This window comes from Pinus tabuliformis, chromosome X, assembly GCF_031772625.1.
Source record: "Pinus tabuliformis cultivar Carrire ecotype Pingquan chromosome X, CPIR1, whole genome shotgun sequence".
Classification (NCBI taxonomy): domain Eukaryota; kingdom Viridiplantae; phylum Streptophyta; class Pinopsida; order Pinales; family Pinaceae; genus Pinus; species Pinus tabuliformis.
The window spans coordinates 568,918,258-568,931,763 of NC_142308.1; positions in this window are offsets into that span (position 1 = coordinate 568,918,258).

Sequence of the window (13,506 nt, forward strand, 5' to 3'; positions counted from 1 at the left end):
TCCCCATCACTAGGCATGGCTGCCAAGGGCCGCTACTGTAACCGATCGCGGCACCAGGGGGGACGGCGCAGGGGCTAGGTCTCGCAGTGTGCTGCGTGGATCCGATCCGAGCTTTTCGGTGGGAACCTCCAATCTTGATCCTCTAAAACCATAAAATTTAAAGATAAAGTATTCACAGAACCTTTTGTCTTGTACTTTAAATCCCTATGGTTTCTCAACATATACTTCTTCTTTTAAGTAATCCATGTAGAAATGTGGTCCTCACATCCGTCTGGTGAAGGGTACATCCTTGGCTAGTAGCTAGAGAAACAATAAACTGAATAGTAGTGTAGCAAGAAACTTGTGAAAATATGTCATCATAGTCCTCTCCCTCTTTTTGGGAGAAACCTCTAGCCACGAACGTCACCTTATATTTCTCAATACTTCCATATTCTCCATGCCTGATCTTGTATATCCATTTCGAAGTCACAATAGACTTTCCTTTAGGTCTCATAATCACTTCCCATGCATCATTTTTCATTATAGACTCGTACTCTTTGGCCACTTCATATTTCCATATCTGTTGTTTTATTTCTTGTTCTTCAACTTATATGATGTGGCTAATAGCCGCAACATATCCCTGATATCAACATGGCTTATTTCTTTCCCTAAAGGTTCCTCTGGTAGCAACATATTTCTTAGCATCTTGTAAAGTATCATGAAGTCATAGTGGTATCTTCCTTGAAGGAGGATGCAAGGTGTCCATAGGTTCCATTGGATCATAAACAACATTAGGCTTAGGCTCAATAATAAAAGGTTCTTCTATAATATCAAAGGAATCATCCTTCTATTAAACATTGGCAGCGGGAGGAGTATCCCTTACTTTCCCAAGGGTAACATCTTCATCAAATGTCACATCCTTTCTAAACTCAATATTCCTTTGACTGGGGACATATATTATATAATATTTAGAATTTTCGCAATAACCAACAAACATACCTTTATTTCTAGAATCTTCTAGCTTGTTCCTTTTTTCCTTTGGCACATGAAAGTAGATGGGGTATCCAAATATTCTCAAATGTCCAACATCGGGTTTTATACATATGAAAACTTCTTCGAGAGACTTTTCACCCAAGTTGTAACCACCCCTCCCACATTTACCCACTTTCACTAGCCTACCCATGGTAAACATGAGTTGAGGGCTAGTATGACATGACTCAACCTCCTAAATAACCTTAAAGAAATGCAGTTGACAAAACAAGACCTTACCGACTTCCCTCATGTGCTACAGGACCAGCAGGAGCTAACCAACCACTCCATTGCCCAACCCCTGAGTTAAAATTATTTTTCAGTGAACTAGACCCCCAGTCGCTCCCATGACAAGGCCTCCAAGTGACTCTAACCCTCCAGTTTCTCCCACAAGACTGCTTCCCAAAGACTGCAACCTTTTCCGCTCAATTTTGTGCCAGCAACCTCGAGATCTGAACCAAGTTCTTAGGGCTAGGATCTAGACCTATGTGCAACACTTAATGAAACTCCCATAAATGATATATAACACAAAGGCAAAGCCTCTGACATAAAAATTAATCAATGAATTGACCTAACCAAGTCTAACCATGACATACATTCCATGAAACACATGGCGAACATGAAATCTACAGGTCATGAATTCATATATGAACATAGAGATCTGAAACTTATCTAAGAAACATCAAGAAGGTCTAATTCCCTCTCACAATAGGTGAAAAAACATCTATTAGGTCATTCATTCATTAACCATTCATTTATCAATCAAACATGATAAGAGCCATAACTTGAATCTGCCATAAAACCATGCTTATAACCAGTGTATAACCAAAATAATAACAATGATAGAACATCCATAAAATCCACATAACAACAAGTACATTTACTCATGAAATACGAGAGGAAATTAGCTCTTATTGACATATGAAAAATCCAACCAAGTCAGGGACTTCCATGTACCACACAGCCATAGATTGAGCTGAACCAAATCTTTCTTTCAGCCAATTACCCTTGTGCCATATTCCAAGCATGAATGTGGTATCTCATGGGATAAACCAATCCATAAAAAACCAAGGGAATCTAGAGGTTAAACCACCTCCACCCTCACACTACCATGATCTCATCTAAACTGGTCCCGAGATCACAAAACCAAACCGAGCTTGGCTGCCTTAGAATTCCTTCACCATCCCAAGAAGAATTTTCCTATCTCCACCCACCTGTTGAGGGATTCCTGAAAAAATGATATCCACCCCCAACCCTTGGGATTTTCCTAAGACCACCTCACCTGGATCCAAAGCCTTTTGGAAATCTAAGGCTCAACCAAGAATGAATCCCATCACACCATGGCTATAAGGAAATGGCAAGGTGGTGAGCTCCAGTATTGCAGCAATAATGTTGTAAATCTTGGGGCTTCCTTCTTTACTGTTATCAACCCGGTAGTTCGTAAAAAACTTGGAAGCGACAGTGTTGTATGCACAAGTACTAGCTCTTACTGCAGGCTGTCACTTGGTCAGCTAGTGAAAGTTCGCTAGGAGCTTAAGTCAACTTCTATGAGTTCTTAAAAGAATCTTTTGACTATGATGAAAGAAAGCTAACTCTACAAAGGCTATGCTATTTGGAGAAAGAGAAGGAAAACTGAAATGTAATGCAAACCCTAATTTACCTATTAACCCTACTTTTGAAAGAAAAGAGATGAAAACTGATGAAATGAGTGCCATTAACTACTGAAAAGGTAAATTACATTTATTCAAGCTACTTATGAAAAGAAATGGGAAGAAGAAAACATCTTTTTGTACTTTTGAGTGTTTTTATGTGAAATTATTATGCTTGTGGTTTATCTGGTTGTGACTGTGCAGAGGTTTGCTGGCAAAGGAAGATGGAGTTGGCTTTGGCAAAGGGTGAGGGAGGTATGGAGAGGTCCTAAGAAGCCCCTAGTACCCTTCTGAAGACTTCCATAGGATTGGAATTCGAAAAATCACTCACAAGAAGTTCTACAGGAGGCTGTAGGGGATCTACAGGAGGAGGCCGAGAGCTATTTTTGGAGTTTTGAAGGTGGAAAAATGATGGGAAAGAGGAACTGAAGGCTAGTTGAAGGTGTTGAGGTGTCTAGAACTTGTTAAGGAAGATCAGTAACGAACATGATGGTTGGATTTGTTCAAATGGCAAGGAAGCAGCTTTATGGAGAAAAACACAGAAATTAGGGAAGTTTGGCGAAATGTTGCAAATGACTTGGGAAATCTATGAGAAGTGAGCTGGTGTTGGCTAGTTTATGGACGTATGGTGGGCTAAGGTGTCCTGCAAGAGATCTGCACATCTACTTACAAAAACTGTTCAAAGAAAGGACTAAAAGCTAAAACTCCTCTAGCTTGACCTAATTTCTGACTTGAAAACAGAAAATGTTGAGCAGTAACCTGCGAACATAAAAGTATGAGAAAATAACTATGGTCAAAGAATAGGAAATGATCTAAGCAACTGAATCTGAACCAATATCAATCTTTCCCAATCAAGTTATCACACTAGCAGTTGCATGGAAGAGCAAAAACTGTGTTTTTGGTGGCAGGAGAAGTGCCTTGACCTCAAATCATAGTCCTAGGAAGGGAGAAAGGATATCGGGCCTATTGTTGGCCTTTTTGAATCTTATTTTGTCACTACAGTAACCTACTTGAGCAACTAAAACAAGAACAACTAAACTAACCATCAAAAGCAACCTAATCTAACAAAGTAAAATGAATCTATGCAATAGAAATTAACTCATGAACTAAGGCAAAAGCATATAAGTACACAGTAGGAGGTGCTGGGCAGCTTGGGTTGGGCCCTAACCCAAGAGCTTCAGCCCTCTGAAAGAGATCAGTGCGGGCTCAAAAATTGTTTCATCTTCATTAACAAAAATAGCAGTTACATTACATAAACTGTTCTCAAAAAGGAACTCGAAAATGAGCTGAAAACAATGCTACACCAAAGTGCGAAATCTACTAATAACTGGCTAACATCCAACTAAAAAAACTGAGCACCTAAGCCCTGCTATTTATATAACTCGAGCCTCCAACAGCTCTCCTAAAATCAAGGAGCTCATCTTCCCAAAACTACAGATAAACAACAGTCCTTCTTTACTTGCTCGACTGCCACTTGGATGCACTAATGTGGTTTCTTGTGCTCCGAGTTTCTGATGGAGAATTCAAGGTAAGGGTTCATAAATGAAGGGGACAACCTCCTACAAATCCTCTCCCTTTTTCTTCCTCGAATTTGGCTGCCAAATTCTCATTAAACCTTTGATTTTGCCTCAAAATTGACCAAAAATCTGCATAAAGCACACATTAGACTTTTTGGCATAATGACTAAGCCAAATCACTCTATTAGCATAAATATAATTAAAAACATGCACTAAACTAATGAGAATGGTGGATTAAGCTGAGTTAGGAGGCTAAATGAGCCCATATAATTACCCATTTCTGGGGCTCATCATCACCCCCCTACTGAATGGGTTGCTCATCCTCTGAGCAACTAGTCTATCTCCTCATCCATGATGGCTCTGATGGATTCCATGACATCCCATGCTTCTGATGTGATATCCTCCTCTTTATCATGGAATCCTGCCTTTCTATCCACCTCCTCCCACTGTTGTCTTTCTTCTTCCTCTTTTTCCTCTTCTTTTGTCTTCTCTGCCTCTGTTAGCTTTGCTTCCTCAAGCTTTGTTTTGGTTTCCTTCTCATCTTGTTTAGTTTCTACCTTCTCTGCTTTAGTCTTTTTCTTCTCTGGTTTAGTCTTTTTCTTTTCTATTTTAGTCTTTTCCTTTTCTGTTCTAGGTTTCCTCCTCTCTACTTTGGTCTTTTTCTTTAAGAAATAGGCAGATTTTTTTTTTTTTTTTTAATGCAATTACTATTCTCTTTAGGCTTAATTCTTCCCTAAAATTGTTCATTCATTGTATATGTGAGTATCCAAGGTGGAGAAGGAGACAACACTTCTTTTGCAGAAACAGGAAACAGATGAAACTGTGTTTTTTCAAGAAACAGGTAGACTTTTGAATGCAATTCCTCTCCTTTTTCAGGCTTAATCCTTCTATAAAATTGCATCACTCCTTGTATATGTGAAAACTAGGGTGAAGAAGAGACAATACTTCAAAAACAAAGAATAGATGAAAATTGTGTTTTTTCTTAAGAAGCAGGCATAATTCTTTGAATGCAATTGCTCTCCCTTTTTGGGCCCCATTCCATCTTACAACCACATCACCCCTTGTATATATGAAAATGCAACGTGGGTTTGCACCAAGCCTACCTCTTCGAGCCCAAATTTGGATGAGAATCCCATTTTTCCTTCTGCAAAACTGCTCACTGGTCCTCTTGTAGAACTGTTACATCTTCCTATAGAATGCTGATAGTAGAAAAATGGCTGAAAACGATAGCTGATGATGATTTTGAGGTTATGGTGGTGGTATAGAGCTTATTGCAGCGAAGTGGACGAGGATGACATGGAAGAAAAGGTGGTGAAGGAGTTTTGAGGAGGCATACTTATGTTTTCTTTGATATATTTCCGTTGATGGTGAGCTAGCAAAAATGTGCGTGGGCATTATTTGGACTGTTGGTCCCTACTGCAGTGTCATCATGAAACCTTATGCTTTCTGTCTGCAATCACCTCCCATCATTTGCGTTGGAGTTTAAACAACCACCACTACCTGTTTTCAGATTCTCATGAGTTGACTGGACACACGTGCAGTGTGAACTCCGGTTGAGCGTTGTTTGAACTGGACGAGGGTGGCCAGTTAGCTGGCCACTGATCTAGTTTAATCGCAACCATCTCATTTGTCCATGCAGTTTTTAAACTATACCCATGCAACAGAGGAATGAGTTTAGTCACTTACCTGTTAGTTGAGAATTGCATGCTGCCGTGCTATTGCATGCTTAGGCTTTGGCGTTCTATCCATGGATTTCTACTGCTGGCACCTGTGGCTTTTGGATTGGTGGCTCAGCTTCCTTGTACAGGTGATCTTCAATCAGGATCCTGCTCCTTGCGCGTTCTACACATCTGTGGTTGCACTGATTCTGCTTCTGGAGCTTGATTTTTAAGGGTATCAGCTACTATGCTTTGTTGTTGTCTGATGTGTGACTATTTTTCTTGTGCAGGCATCCTCTGGTTGGATCTAAGCTGCAGGAGTCTGCTTCAACCTTCAGATTTGCATGCTCATGCTGCTGATGCTAGATTTTAATGGGACAGTGACTTTTTTTGTCCATATCTCCCAAACGGTATACTGGATTGACCTGAAATTTTTTGAGCATGTTTCCATCATCATTATGCACCTCCCATAGAAACATTTTGGTTAATGGATGCATGGATTTCGAGAGAAACTAAAAATGGCTGAAGGTGATGGAGGCCGATTTCTTGGAAACCGTGCACTGGAATTGGCTGAAATTGTTTGGGCATGTTACTATCACCCATATGCATCTCCCCATGAAACAGGTTTTTAAATGGATACACGGATATGGAGAAAATACAAAAATGTCTGAAAGTGATGGAGGCTGATTTCTTAGAAACCGTGCACTGGAATTGGTTGAAATTGCTTGGGCATGTTACCATCATCCCTATACAACTCCCCATGAAACATTTTTTTAAATGGATGCATGGTTTTCAAGTTAGGGAAAAAACAAATTTATGCGCTATGTATTTTTGTATCAGAGCATTCTGCAGTTTTTGGACAGTAAGAAAAATGAGCTTGGGGTGTGATGCAAGCTTGGAAATTATGGAAGAGAGGTTTGAAGACTGCAGGAGGATTTATAAACCATTTATGAAGCTTCTCTATTCCCCAAACTACTTTTAAAATCCATTTCTAGCTCTCTGTAATTTCTACAGGAGTCTCCTGTAGAAAACACAGTTTTTAGAAAAGAAGCACAGTGAGGTGGAAAGAATGTCAAGAATGATTATGAAGGGTGAGGGAAGGTAGGATAGATGTTGTTATTGGTTTCAGAGCTTTCTTGGCACCTGCTACTGCTTCCTGAAGTTCTCCTGCAGACTTGCAATACAACTGAAAATTTATTTTTTCTTTTTCTTTTTCTTTTTCTGTTTTTTTTTTGGAAACAACTAAGGTACCTCAAGGAGGTTTTCACCCTAATTTCCTACCCTAGGCACCTCCAAGGAAGGTTTTCACCCAAGGATCTTATTCTCTTTTTATTTTCTCTTCTTTCCAACCCATTGACCGCCTCATGGAGGTTTTCAATCAATGAGCCAATCTGAGATGCCTCTGAGGAGGTTTTCACCTTAATTTTTTTTTTTTTCTCTTATTTTCCATTTTTTTCTTTTTCCTTCTTTTCTCTGCCCTACCCTACTTAAAAAAAAAAATCATTTTCAAGTATAAGAAGACTTCCAATGGAGCCATGTGCACATTGAGATGATAGACAAAATGATGTGGAGGCTTGAAATGCATGCTTTGACAGGTATCCGGATTTTAGAGATCAAATGATTTGACTTTGAAGGGATCAAACATAGTTGAGGAAGAGAGTACTGCTACAACTTAATGACTGTCTGGAACCATATTTGAATATAGTTGTGATGTCCTTGGTCCTTTTGCTGATCTGGATCATTCTTCATGTCACCTTCTACCATGACCTTCACATCTTCCTCTTTTTGTTGATTTTTCTCTTGAATACATGGAGGATTTGATGGTAACCATGAGGGAGCTCTCTCGATCTCTGATTTTGATTTCCTCTCTTCATCAAGTGCAACAAATGGTTCTTTGACCTTCTCTTTTGCATCTTCTTCTGTTGGTTGTGGTCCTTCAATGATATCAATATAATCTCTTTTGTGCAATACTCTTCCTGAGCTATGGTGAATATCATTGAGCTCAAGAGGAGTTGTTTGGAACTGTTGTACCTCAGCTTTGCAATTGGGTTGAGCTACTCCAATGTGTGGGTTTGGAAATGGTGGTTCCCCACTACATACTTGTTGGGTCTGTCTGTTATTCAGGTTCGAGTTCGGTTGAGTAGGTATTTTGGGTTGCCTTGGTGGAGAAGGAGGTAATGGTTGCGGTTGAGTAGGTGGTGGAGGCAAAGCAGCGGGAGGAGAGTTGTACTGGGCCCTCCACCCCTAATGAGGTGAATTCCACTGAGGTTGTGGCTGAGCATAAGAGTGAAATGAATGAGCAGCTGGTTGAGCATCGTATTGAGATGGATATGACCAAGGAGGGTGTGGACTAGGAAGGATGAGCAGGGGGACCCCAAAAAGGCATGGAAGTGGCTTGATTGGGGTTGTAATATGTCTGGTATGTCCCTTGTATTCCCTGATGGTAAGGTCTAGGCCCATGTGGCTTCCTATGGTCTATGTAATAGGTCTGTTCAGTGACTACTACAACCCCTTGGTACATAGCTTTAAGTTTGGGCAAGGACGGGCACTCATCTGTGGAATGATTTTCTTCACAGATTGAACAAACCTCTATAGATTTCAATGGGCATTCATTCCTAGGATGCCTCCAGGTGAATCTAGGGCAAAAAATGGCCAAAGCCCTCTCTGCTTCCTCTTGTTTTCTTTTGATATGCATGGAAAGAATCTGCCACATCTCACTCTTGAAGTCTTTCCACATGTTTCCAATTTCACTTTTAATGGATGAGTTGGAAGAAAATGTATTGCTCCCAACATTTTTATTTTTAGCCATTGGCTCCAGAGGAATGTTTTCTTCTCCCTCTTCCCCTATAGGTTCTTCAAATATGTCTGGCTGTTACCTAAGGGTGTTTCTTGATTGCAGCCACTGAAGAAGAGAGAAGGTTGGCTGTGTGAAGCAGTGGGGGTGTTGGGCAAACATTTTCCTGAATTATCTCTACTCCTACGAGGCATGAAAGGAAATATTTTTGGTGATTTTTGTTTTTTTCTGCTCCTACAAAACTGAAATGGATTGAACAAAAAATTGCAACTAACTAAAATGAACTTGCTGAAATGAAATTGCAAAATTGAAATGAAAGCAAGGAAATGACTAATCTACTTTGCTGGAATGGAAATTGCAGAATTGAAATGAAAGCAGGAAATGACTTATCTACTTTTGCTAAAATGGAAATCGCAGAATTGAAATGAAAACAGGAAATGACGAATCTACTTTTGCTGAAATGGAAATTTCAGAATTGAAATGAAAGCAGGAAATGCCTAATCTACATTTGCTGAAATGGAAATTGCAGAATTGAAATGAAAGTAGGAAATGTCTAATCTATGTTTGCAGAATTGAAATGAAACAACTACTCTACTTTTGCTAAAATAAACTACTTAGCAAAATGTTGCAGTAGAAAATAGAAGAAAAGCAGTAATCACAAAATACTCTGACGCTTCCCCAACAATGGCGCCAAAAAGAACGGTGAGCTCCAGTATTTTAGTAGTAGTGTTGCAACTCCTGGGGCTTCCTTCTTTACTTTTATCAACACGGTAGTTCGTAACAAACTTGGAAGCGACGGTGTTGTATGCTCAAGTACTAGCTCTTACTGCAGGCTGTCACTTGGTCAGCTGGCGCAAGTTCGCTACGAACTTAAGCCAACTTTTATGAGTTCTCAAAAGAAGATTTTAACTATGATGAATGAAAGCTAACTCTATAGAGTCTATGCTATTTGTAGAAAGAGAAGGAAAACTGAAATGTAATGCAAACCCTAGCAAACCCTAATTTACCTATTAACCCTACTTTTGCAAGAAAAGAGATGAAAAATGATGAAATGAGTGCCATTGACTACTAAAAAGGTAAATTTCATTTATTCAAGCTACTTTTGAAAATAAATGGGAAGAAGAAAACATATTTTTGTACTTTTGAGTGTTTTTATGTGAAACTATTATGCTTGTGGTTTATCTGGTTGTGACCGTGTAGAGGTTTGGTGGCAAATGAAGATGGAGTTGGCTTTGGCAGAGGGTGAGGGAGGTGTGGAGAGGTCCTAAGAAGCCCCTAGTACCCTTATGAAGACTTCCATAGCAATCAGACTTCGAAAAATCACTCACAGGAAGTTCCATGGAGGCTGCAGGGGATCTACAGGAGGAGGCCAAGAGCTATTTTTGGAGTTTTGAAGTTGGAAAAGTGATGGGAAAGAGGAACTAAAGGCTAGATGAAGGTGTTGAGGTGTCTAGAACTTGTCAACGAAGATTAGGAATGAACGTGATGGTTGGATTTGTTCAAATGGCAAGGAAGCAACTTTATGGAGAAAAACACAGAAATTAGGGAAGTTTGGCAAAATGTTGCAAATGACTTGGGAAATCTATGAGAAGTGAGCTGGTGCTAGCTAGTTTATGGATGTATGGTGGGCTGAGGTGTCCTACAAGAGATCTGCACATCTACTTACAAAAATTGTTCAAAGAAAGGACTAAAAACTGAAATTCCTCTAGCTTGACCTAATTTCTGACCTAAAAACAGAAAATGCTAAGCAATAACCTGTCAACAGAAAAGCATGTGAAAATAAATATGGTCAAAGAATAGGAAATTATCTAAGCAACTGAATCTGAACCAATATCAATCTTTCCCAATCAAGTTATCACACTAGCAGTTGCAAGGAAGAGCAAAAACTGTGTTTTTGGTGGCAGGAGAAGTGCCTTGACCTCAAATCATAGTCCTAGGAAGGGAGAAAGGAGATCATGGCTGCTGTTGGCCTTTTTGAATCTTATTTTTTCACTACAGTAACCTACTTGAGCAACTGAAACAAGAACAACTAAACTAACCATCAAAAGCAACCTAATCTAACAAATTAAAATGAATCTATGCAATAGAAATTAACTCATGAACTGAAGCAAAAACATATAAGTACACAGTAGGAGGTGCTGGGCAGCTTGGGTTGGGCCCTAACCCAAGAGCTTCAGCCCTTTGAAAGAGATCAGTGTTGGCTCAAAAATTGTTTCATCTTCATTAACAAAAATATCAATTACATTACATAAACTATTCTCAAAAAGTAACTCGAAAATGAGCTGAACATAATGCTACACAAAGTGCAAAAATCTACTAATAACTGGCTAACATCCAACTAAAAAAACTGAGCACCTAAGCCCTGCTATTTATACAACTCGAGCGTCCAACAACTCTCCTAAAATCAAGGAGCTCAGCTTCCCAAAAATGCAGATAAACAATAGTCCTTCTTTACTTGCTCGGCTGCCCCTTGCATGCACTAATGTGGTTGCTTGTGCTCCGAGTTTCTGATGGATAATTTGAGGTAAGGGTTCATAAATGAAGGGGACAGACTCCTACAAATCTTCTCCTTTGTTCTTCCTCGAATTTCGCTGCCAAATGCTCATTAAACATTTGATTTGTCTCAAAATTGACCAAAAATCTACATAAAGCACACATTAGACTTTTTGGCCTAATGACTAAGCCAATTCACTCTATTAGCATAAATATAATAAAAAACATGCAATAAACTAATGAGAATGGTGGATTAAGCTGAGTTAGGAGGCTAAATGAGCCCATATAATTACCCATTTCTGGGGCTCATCACAAGGCAAGGTTGAAACCACTGTCAAAATAGGAAAACCCCATGCCAATGATAGCTAATGAACCAAATACACACATGCATGTATCATGCATGTCAAAACCAACTAGGAAATCATACATGCAACTTGTTACTTGCAAGTATTCCCGTTGAAGTTGCTTGATCCAACTTTCCCTTGATTGATCTTTGCTTTCCTTTTCTTTCTTGTCCTTCCTTTTCTTTCCTTGTCCTTCCTTTTCTTGCTTGCTTTCCTTCCCCTCTTGGTGTTCTTATCCTCTCTCAGACCGATTCCAAAATTGAACTGACAAAAGGCTTAACTGGAAAAAGTCATGAACTAATCCTCAAAACACTTTTTATCATTAAGGCTTCTATTTTCTTCATTTTCCTCTATTTTCCTTCAATTACCTCCTCATGTAAACATGTGACCTTTCATGTCCCTTTTCCCTTAATTTCCTTTATTTTCATAAATAAATGCCAATTAATGCCTCTTTTCCTTTCTAATTCCTTTGCCAATTTCCTTAGCCATAATAAACTAAATGAATAGCCAGTAAGATGTTTTTCCCAACATTTAGCTTGGAATACGTGTCCCATGACCTTGGTCTAATTTTTGCCTTTATTAACTTTATTACATGAAATGTTAACCTGGGGTTCTTACACAAGGCTTGATGAGGAGTCTTGTTTTGAACATAGACCATGGTGTTAGTAGCTTCACCCCATAGAAACTTCAACAAATTTGATCATGAAACATAGCTCAAGAAGCCTCCATGATGGTCCTATTCTTCCTTTCAACTACTCCATTTTTCTCTGGGTTGTAAGGTATGATAGTCTCCTTCTTGATTCTTTCTCTCTTACAAAAGTAAATGAACTCATTTAAAATGAATTCTTCTCCATTATCAGACCTAAAGAATTTGATTCTTTTCCCTATTTTATTTTCTATCAATACCTTGAATTCCTTAAACATATCAAATGCCTTGTCATTGTGCTTCAGGAAGAATATCCAAGTTTTATGAGATAAGCCATCCACAAATATTTTATAGAATAGATAGACCTAAGAAATTTCACTGGCATGGGTCAATATAGATCAGAATGTATGAGTTGAATAATACCATTGGCCATGCTCCTTCTAGAAGGAAATGGTCCCCTTATCTTATTTACACTATCACATCCCAGACATACTCCATCATGATTTTCTTAAACTTAGGGCATACTAGAAACCATCCTTCTCACTTTAGGCAATGCTTCATAATGAAGGTGAGTGAACCTTTGATGCCATAGTTCACATTGATGAATACTATCATGAACCAATGCTTGAATTGGTCTTCCATTTACTTTATAGAGCTCTTGAAATCTTGATCCCAAATTGAAGGCATCCCTCAAACTAGATTCTATAGGCCATGTAAGAAAATTTCCTCTTATAAAAGAAACTTGCATTCCCTTGTCCTCCAAGGTAGATATAGACACTAGATTTTTTTTCAATCTCGACACATATAGAACATCACATAGATGTACAGTTTCACCATAATCCAAGTGAAATGAAATAAAACCACAACCCTTGACAAGATAGGTAGAATTGTCCCCAACAATAATCTTCAAATTTGTCTCCCTCTCAACCAGGTTGAGAGGACTTCATGATACCAGTGAAGCTTCTAGAGGCCCCACTATCAACCAACCAGCTATCAAATGAATCTAGATGAGAGGAAATAGAAAGGGAAGAAATAAGAAAATATTCAGATTGAGTAGTAGTTGCACTATTTCCATACCTTGATTTCCTTTATTTATTTTGAGGATGGTGGCATTCTTCACGATCATCAGGAGAATCTCTTCTTCGTCTATTATTTAACTTGTTGTTATTGAAGTCTTTATTATTGTTGTAGGACTTAGGAGAATTTCCATTTTCTAACAAGTATTTTGAAAATAGACCACACTTATGGTATTTGAAACATTTAGCTTTGTCCTTTCTAAATATTATCTGAGATTCCTTGGATGTTGGTGCCAACTTTCTTGAATTAAATGCTATTCCTCTTCCTTTCCTCTTCTTGTATTGAGTAGCAAATGCAGTGGGCTCCCCTTCTTCATGTTT